The sequence below is a fragment of the Suncus etruscus genome, chromosome 18, assembly GCF_024139225.1.
Source record: "Suncus etruscus isolate mSunEtr1 chromosome 18, mSunEtr1.pri.cur, whole genome shotgun sequence".
Classification (NCBI taxonomy): domain Eukaryota; kingdom Metazoa; phylum Chordata; class Mammalia; order Eulipotyphla; family Soricidae; genus Suncus; species Suncus etruscus.
In genome coordinates, this window is record NC_064865.1 from 35,828,837 (window position 1) to 35,837,531 (window position 8,695).

The window sequence follows — 8,695 nt, forward strand, 5'->3', positions numbered from 1 at the left end:
CTTTGGTCAAAATAAAAATTATTTATATAAAAAAAAATTTTGAGCACTACTGGAGGTAGCGCCAAAATGAAAATAAATAAAATGATCATCCTGGACAAAAATTGGGTGCAGAACGAAATAAAGTGACAAACATAATATCCCTTCAGCACCAATATTGCAAACCAGTGTCTAAAGGATAAAGGTGAATAAAAAATTACAACAAAAACCTTTATAAATATGAGAAATATTTCAATAATAAATCAACTTCAAAAAGTTATTGAGCAAACATATATATGCTTTATTAAGTTCATAGTTTTTGTAATTTAGAAAATGAAGATTGTATTCAATAGGTTTAATATTAAGTAAGAGTGATGTTATTTGAGGATTTTCTTTCTGCAAGTGACTCTGTGGCTCATAGAGTGAGTTGCCAATCAAAATATTGTATTATTAAAATTATAAAAGTTCCAGGAATCATCAAATTCTTTTTTGTTGTTTAGTATGAACATGTAAATATTGTTATTATTGTATTGCTTAGGTTTCAACACATCAAAATATTATAGCACCATTTAGAGATTAACTAAAATTTTAGTTTTGCATAGAACAACAGAATAAATAGTACTATTGAGGTGGGATTTTTTTTTTGTGATAATCCAGTCCACCAAGGATATGGCAGATGCACAATCAGTGCTTTGGTACATATTCCAAAAAAAAAACTGGGAACTAATAGGTTAATGGGTTTCACCTAATAAGAAGATATTCTTTATTTAGAATTCATATATTTATAAAATTATCTTTATAGGAGATTAGCAATGGAACAGGAAGATGGAGCTTTAAATGTGATAGGTTTAAGTAGTGCTTTTGAAATGCAAGACTCATAATAAATTTCCAAAAAGTTTTTAAAATTTGAGTATATTTTAATCTTTAAAATATTAGATACCTAAAGTTATTTGTTCAGAGAAATCTAAGAAGATATAGGAAATATTTTACACAGAACGTCCTGTTATTTTACCCTTTACTGTGAAAATAAATGAATAATGTGAGGTAACCATAATCTGATAAGATTGACATATTGGAGTAGTCTGAGTAACTGGTAATATTGATATTTTATACCTTTCCATTTTTTTTGCTTTGAAGAATTATATATTGCACATTTATAACAAATACCAATATATATCTCAGTACAATTGCTAGCAATTAAGAAAACTTTGACTAGGGGCCGGGTAGGTGGCGCTGGAGGTAAGGTGTCTGCCTTGCAAGCGCTAGCCAAGGAAGGACCGCGGTTCAATCCCCCGGCGTCCCATATGGTCCCCCCAAGCCAGGGGCGATTTCTGAGCACATAGCCAGGAGTAACCCCTGAGCGTCAAATGGGTGTGGCCCAAAAACCAAAAAAAAAAAAAAAAAAAGAAAACTTTGACTAAATTATAAAATAGACCTTATTCAGTAATTTCAAACTGCAGTTATGATTTTCTCATAAAACTTTGGAAATACTGACAACAAAATAGTTAAAACATAAAATAAAATTAATTGCAGTGCTATTTACAATAGTCAGACTCTGGAAACAACCAAGATGCCCTTCAACAGACGAATGGCTAAAGAAACATATACACAATGGAATATTATGCAGCCATCAGGAGAGATGAAGTCATGAAATTTTCCTATACATGGATGTATATGGAATCTATAATGCTGAGTGAAACAAGTCAGAAGGAGAGAGATATATGCAGAATAGTCTCACTCATTAATGGATTTTAAGAAAAATAAATGACATGTTTGCAGTAATTCTCAGAGATAAAAGAGAGAAGGAGTAAAAGGTCCAGCTCATGACTTGAAGCTCACCAGAGTGATGAGTGCAGTTAGAGGAATAACTACATTGAGAACTATCATAACAATGTGAATGAATGAAGGAAGTAGAAAGCCTGTCTCAAGTACAAGCAGGGTGGGTAGGGTGGTGAGGAGTGATATTTGGAACATTGGTGATGGGAATGCTGCACTGGTGAAGGGGGGTGCTCTTTACATGACTGAAACCCAATTGTAATCAAGGTGTTTAAATAAAGATATTAATTAAAAATAACAGCATGATGTCTCTGCAAAGAATACAAAAGAAAATGATATTGGATAAAATTCATTTTTGTCTTTATAAATTTAGTTATTATAATTCTATTTTGGAATAACTTATCATTAAGTTTGGAAAAAATAACCAATTTGATACTGTATTAAGCAAAGTGTTCTGTATACCTTCCTTTATACTTAAATATTTCAACTACTTTTATCTCTAAAGGAAAAATATACCAAAGGTAGTTAGATTTGCTCACAATTAACAAAACTCCAAGTGAATTGAAACATATAAAAATGTATTTGTTACATAAAATAAATGTGAAAATGGAAAATAAAATAGTTTTAAATTTTTTTGAAAATAAAAACTCAAATTTGTTTGGCCACATTTGTCATCTATGTCATATATAATAAATTTTTTAACATTTATTTACTTATTTCATATTTTACTTTGGTCAGCATGACTTATGATACTGTCAACAATAGGGTTTTATGCATACAATGTTTAAACACCACACCTATCTCCGATATATCTAAATCACTTCAGTATTATTTTAGTATATTCTTGAAAATAACTCTCCTTGCCTCCCAACCCCATTTCCCATCATGGTAAATTCAATTTTGTAGACCAGTTCACAGAATCTGTTGTTATCTGCCATTTACTTGTGTCTTTCTATGCTTATTTTTATCCAATAAATGAGAGAAGTCACTATCTTACTCTCCATTTGGTATGTTTCACTCAGAATGATATCCTCCAGTTCCATATATGAAGTAGCAAATTGCTTACATGACATAATATCTCATTCTTGTTTACAACTATGTTTTCATAGGATCAATGTTATAGATACATTTTCATATTCCCACTGGATATAGTAATAAAAGCAGTGAGAAAATGGAATAAAGATAGACTCTCAGAGCAGTGGAATAGAATTGAGATCCAAAACAGATCCTCAAGTGCAGGGATGATAGCTAACCTTTGACAGAAGACCTAAAAATACAAAGTGGAGCAAGAAAAGCTCTTTAATAAATGGTCAGGGAAAGACTGAGCAGACACATTAAAAAATAAATGACTCAGATGCTAGTCTCACAAAATTCACAAAAGTCCACTCAAAATACATAAAAAAAATTAAAGTTAGACCAAAATATATAAACTATATTGATATAGGCAGAAATCTTTATGACAAGGTATCTTCAATGAATCACTGTCATTGGCTAAGCAAATAAAATAAAATGTAAACAAATAGGATCACATAAAATATAAAAATCTTCTGCACTGTGGAATGGAAATATAAAATAATAGGTAGGACACTTGTCTTGCTCTGGATTGATCCCCAGTATCCTATGTGGTCTCCTGAATACAATTAGGAGTGATTGCTGAGTGTACAGCATGGAGTAATTTTTTTTTTTTTTGGTTTTTGGGCCACACCCGGCGTTGCTCAGGGGTTACTCCTGGCTGTCTGCTCAGAAATAGTTCCTGGCAGGCACAGGGGACCATATGGGACACCGGGATTCGAACCAACCACCTTTGGTCCTGGATCGGCAGCTTGCAAGGCAAATGCCGCTGTGCTATCTCTCCGGGCCCAGCATGGAGTAATTTTTAAGCACAGACAAGTATGGCCCTCTAAATTATAAGAAGCTCAAAAATTGTAATAGAAAAAACCAGAACTTGCTATGCAAATGGCTAAGCTAGGTGATGCTCACCAATGAGTATTGTCCCCAGTATACCGCTATGAGTGATTTCTGAGTAAAACCAAGTGTGGTCCAACACAAAAAACAAAACCATATGCACCTCTAAATGAATGATTCCAAGAATTCATTTCATAACGAATTAATAAACAATCAATAAAGAGTACATGCAAAACTTAACATGATTTTATCCCAAAATGGAGTAGAATAGCTAAATCTAAACTTCCTAAAAGAAGTATTTTTCAAGTTTTATACATTTTATACATTCTGATCAATTGAATAAAAAGTAAGTTGACATTAAAAATGAAGAACTATCAATTTTCTTTAGGATTATAACTCATATATACTAAAAATAGTTTGATCTACAATACACTGAGCATTGTTTAGAAACATACATCAATGAAGAATGATGAGAATCTCTTCACGTCATATAGTTATAATACAAACTAAATTGAATAAACTTATAATTAACAAAAAAGAAATGCTTGATATACAGGGTAATCATTAATCTATGTTTTAGAACGTTGTCTTTACAATTAACCAGTAAAAATAACTAATAGGGCTGGAGCAATAGCATAACAGCTAGAGCATTTGTCTTGCACACAGCCAACCTGAGTTCAATCCCCAGGTTCAACATCCCATATGGTCCTCAAAGTCTGCCAGGAATAAGTTCTGAGCTCAGAGCCAAGAGTAGTCCCTGAATGCCACCAGTTGTGGCCAAAAGAAGAATAAGAAGAAATAGAAAACTTTTATTTGATATTGATGACAATGTCTGGTGGATGATAATTTTCATCACCACTGGTATAATCTTTACACATGGTATTATGGAGATATTGAATACAATATCAACACATTCTACTCGTGTACAATTGTTAAGGTGCCTGAGTCAGCATTCCAAAGCCTGAAAAAGGGTCTTAAAACACCATTGAATGTATTATTGGAAAAAGAAAAAATTTGAGATCCATCACCCATGTTGTAGAATGAAATATCTCCTGCATCATAATCCAGGAATAGTCCCACCTTAATACAGTTTTCTCTGAGATTAAGAGAGGTTTCTGGGGAGCTCAGGGCCCAATATTGCCCCTCATAGAGTCTAACTGCCCAAAAACCATTATTGGGAGATATTGTAATCCTTTTATTTCTCTCTACATTATCCTTACAAACTCCAAGGTCCAAAGAATTCATGTTTCCAACATCTACCTCCCAATAATATCTCCCTGAGCTGATTTTCAGCTGACCAAGAACACAATGTAGAGAGTTAAATCTCTGTGGAGATGAAGGTAAATCTTGACACTTTTCTTGCCAAGTTACTTGTCTTCTTTCTTCAGACAGGAGGAGAATAGGATGTGCAGATTCTTCATCCATTGTTAAATTTACTGCAAAAGTAAATGGGAAATCATGCTTCTTAGAAAGTTTTTAATAAACCTGATCCAGTGATTCAGTGTTTCTGTCACTGACAATGTATCTGTCACTGATGAAACTGGTTAATCACAATTTACCTTCCCCTGATACAATCACAGGAATATCTGGATCTCTTCCAGATAATCATGGACTCACCAACATGGAATTCTTCTTTCCTCCAATCTGTAAGAAGAATATATACATAAGAAGTAGCATCTAAAAGATGAATTGCCTGTTTTCTTCATATATTTTGAGTATTTAATTCTAGGAGTGTGTGACCAGTCCCAATCTTCACTCATTATGACTAAGAAATGAAGGCATAAGTAGGACCAAAAGATTGGAAAATATACATGTAAGATATTTAATAAACAAAACTCATACAAATTTGAGGAAAGAATTTAGTAGAATATCAGAGTGAGATTAGAATAAGAACTTCATCCTTTAGAGAAGATAGAAAAGAAAATCACAAAACAATTGGCCGGCTATGCTGTTTGAGTTGCAACTAGAAAAATCCATTACTCTGCAACAGTACGAGGACTTCAAAAGAAGTACCACTACTGAGAAGATAGACAAAAAGGAAAATAAATATGTAATACTGATGAACATTCAAGGAGATCATTATCTTCTAATCTGATTGGAACATAATCAGAGTGTCTACTGACAAACTGGAGATATTCTATTGGATAATTTTTTATTCTGCCCAAGACAATCTTCAAGGAGATAACATTTTCATTACATGCATTACTACATTGAATTATGACATGCTTTCAAGCTTAGCCACCAAAGTCATTTTGTCATACACAGAAACTGCTCAAAGAACAGCTAGTCATGAGGCAATTGAAAGCCTAGAATAAGCTATAGTAGTACCTTTTAGATTACAAAAAATTCTAAAACTTGGTAAAAATTTTAGTAAACCAAGACCCAAAATATGTTAAGGCAGTGTCTACTGTTTAAAAGTTGAAAGAAGTAAATAACTATAATTACAATGAAAAATAAGTATCTCATCAATTAAATAAATGTTCAGTAACTTGAATGCCATATAATGAATAATTAATAATATATGTTATAAAGACATGTTATATGCTATGGACATAATTGTAGCATAGCATTGTCAGAAAATTTCAGTGAAGTAAAAAAACAGATTAAATTACTAAGATTAATGTCTAAATTGTATTGAAATTATAAAATATAAAAGAAAGGAATTATGAAGTTTAAGAATTTAGTAAGTGTGAGGACAGAGTGATAGCATAGTTGTTAGGGCCTTATCTTTTCATACAGCTGATTCCATTTTTGTCATCCTATATGGTTTCCCAAGGCACTACTATGAATGACTCTTAAGCAGAGAGCCATTTGTACCCCAGAGCTACACATAGTATGTAAGTGAAAAGAATGCTTATAAAGCATAGATAGGGGGAAAATCATATGAAAGGCATATTCCATTACTTGTATGATCCTTATATGGAATTGATGTAGTTACAAAGGGAGATAATTATAATATATAAAAATTTAATGCTGTGAGAGCTCTTGAAGCATATTTTAATGGTAAATATAGAATAAGAATAGTTTACACTCTCAGAAAATCAAGAGAGATACTGGCAGTTGTATCAGCTGCAGTAACAGTGCAGAGGAGTCTGGAGATGCTGAGACACTTTATCCCCCAAACAACCCCAAGTGTGAAATTCTTGTAACCCTTGAACTTGACAATGAGGCTCCAGACTGCTAAAGATGAGGCAGCAGCCAGACACCAGACTGAAAATCAAGGTCCTAGGGAAATTGTTGGGGAAAACATGGTGGTGATGGTGGCCTTAAGTGTTAAAAGCAGCTACATATTGGTGTTTCCAGAGACAGATGTCTGACAGTGAGGGGTGCCCTGAATTAGTCTCACAGAGAGGGTAGGAACTGTTGAGCCTGCTGCAGGTCCATCGGTGTGGCAGAGCTCACATGACATGGTCATTACCTCTGAGGGAGTGAAACAGGTGGACCCTCAATTTGGCCATATTGTCAGCAGAGGTGTAGCTATGAGATGGTAAGCTATGGGGATAGCCAACAGTGACAGTGGAGCCAAGGAGCTGCTATGCTTGTGTACATCCTTTTGCCTGACCCTTCCTCCCTTTCCCAGGATATATGAAAAGGGCCTCAGGCCCAGTTTTCATTTTGAACTAAGGTTCTTGCACCAGAAAAAAGCACAGCTTTGAGACAGGTAAGACAAAAGACCAGCAGCTGCAATGATGGTAGGCAGAATTCAGAATCAAAAAAGCCATTTTGAACTCAGGGTATGTGCCATGAGAAGAGAGCTGCTGCTCCACTTTGCTTTGCAGATGCACATTTCTTCTAGTCATGAAAACACATGAAAAACACCACCACAATGCAAAGGTCTCATGGGAAGACAACATAGAACCCAACAAATGAAGTGAATGAAGGTGGTAGTTCAGAGAACTAAACTAACATTAGCCGTCTATATAGACTCTCTAATATGGATTTAGTAAAGAAATAAGGAGAGTATTTAAAGAACTCAAAGAAATCATGTAATAAACAGCCAATAAAACTCAAGAGAATAGGCTTCTCTGTCAAAGACAACCAAGAGGATACCATTGAACACAATCTCCAGGGCCCAAACCCGGAGAGCTTTATAAAAGACTGCTGCCTTGCTCCCTGTCTCCCTCTGCCCAAGACAGCCAAGAAGACACCATCGAACATAATCTCCAGGGCCCACACACCCAGCAAGGGCCCCACCCAATAAGGTGGAACCAGCACAGCACATAGTAAAAACCACTATACAAGTGTTGCAATGGGAAAACAATGCATGACAACACCACACACAGAGAATGAAGATGACCTGAAAAGTCTCTCAGATAAGGAGTTTAGAGTATTAATATGGAGAATGCTCAAAGAAATCAAAACAAGCATAGATTGACCTGAACAGACCACAATGATAGAACTCAGAAAACTCCAAACTCAGACAACAGATATGAAAAACTCAGTGGATGAAATGAAAACCTCAATGGAATGCCTTTTTAAGGAAGTAACAGTAGCTGAAGATGGGGACAGAGCCAGAGTATAAGATGCAGAAAAACTCCATACAGCAGTAGAGATTAGAAAAGAACCTAGAAAGCAAATGATCAGACAATGAGTAAACTACTCAAAAATGTGAATAGATGAAAATAGAAGTCTTTGATAAATTGAACAGAAATAACATAGGAATCATTGGAATCCCAGAGACTCAAAAAGAGAATATTAAGAGTTGGAGGAAGTGTGAAAAGAAGAGGAAAAAGAGAAGAGGAAGAGGAAGAAGGGAAAAAGAAAAAAGGAAAAAGTGGAAGAAAAAAGCAGAGGAGGAGGAAGAAAAAGAGGAAGAAGAAAAGGAGAAACTTGGAAGAGGAAGAAAAATGAAGAAAAATGAAGACAATAAAAGAGAAAAAAGGGGAAGAGGAGGAAGAAGAAAATGAAGAGGAGGAGAAAGAAAAACAAGAGGAAGAAGTATAAGAGGAGGAGGAAAAAAAGGAGAGAAGAGTAAGAGAAAGAAGAAAAAGAAGTGAGAAAAAAGGGGAAATGGACTGAAGATTTATTTTTAATTTCT